A 984-nucleotide genomic window follows, 5' to 3' on the forward strand; every position below is an offset into this window, starting at 1 on the left:
TATTAACGTGGTGTTATATACACGCATACATTAAGTCGTTTGCAAGTTGCGGCATCATGTGGCTTAAAGAAGATGACGTCATGCAGATGAAACAAGTGCAAAGCTAATAAAACCAAGAGTGGACAAATAGTTGCGTTAATGGTGACCGAAGTGCAATAATATATCTATAGGTAGAACACCTTTGACTATTATTTTTAATCTGTTTTTGTAACATGCCTTCTTTTCATCATTTGTTTGTTGTTTACTTTAGCGTTTATCTTTTCAGTTGTTCTGATTGTACTGATTGTGTCGCACTCTAGTTTTTAATGTTTATATGCGCTTTCATGTTAAATTTCTTTAAATGTAAATGGAAGAAGATTGTGAGCTATTCAGGGCAGAGATTATGTGAATCATAACGAAAACCTCATTATAAAATATTAACAAAAGGAAAACCTAAATAAAGACACTACCCTGCCATTACCACACACACACACACACACACACACACAATAAAAAAAACGATTAAAAAAACAACAATAAAATATTACACTGTTAAAGATTACATTTTTGAACATAAGTGTAGAGTTTTAGAAAGTCCTAAAATGTTTATTCATCGTTAAAACAACCGAACACATTTTAAGAGAGACATGATATGGTAACAGCATAGCAGCAGTGATGCTAATTCAGTGCGTTTCAGTTTTACTTTTATATAGTACAATATTACATACATGGCTTCACAGGCATAACAAACGTTATCAGATTTGATATCATCTTTGAACAGTTTCTTTTAAAACAGATTTGCCTGTTAGGTTATAAATTCAGTGGCTTATGTTTTAATGGTCACATATTTTATATGAAATTTCAAAATAACTCTCCAAAGTGCGTTCCAAGATGGCTGCTGAGTGGTGTTTAAAAGTATCGCTTTCGGTGGGATTCTTGGAAAATAGGTTACTGAAGTAGGGTTGCTGTGTCTATAACCGCCTAAAAACATAAAAAATACAATTT

This window comes from Aulonocara stuartgranti, assembly GCF_965226115.1.
Source record: "Aulonocara stuartgranti genome assembly, chromosome: 18".
In the NCBI taxonomy this organism is placed as follows: Eukaryota; Metazoa; Chordata; class Actinopteri; order Cichliformes; family Cichlidae; genus Aulonocara; species Aulonocara stuartgranti.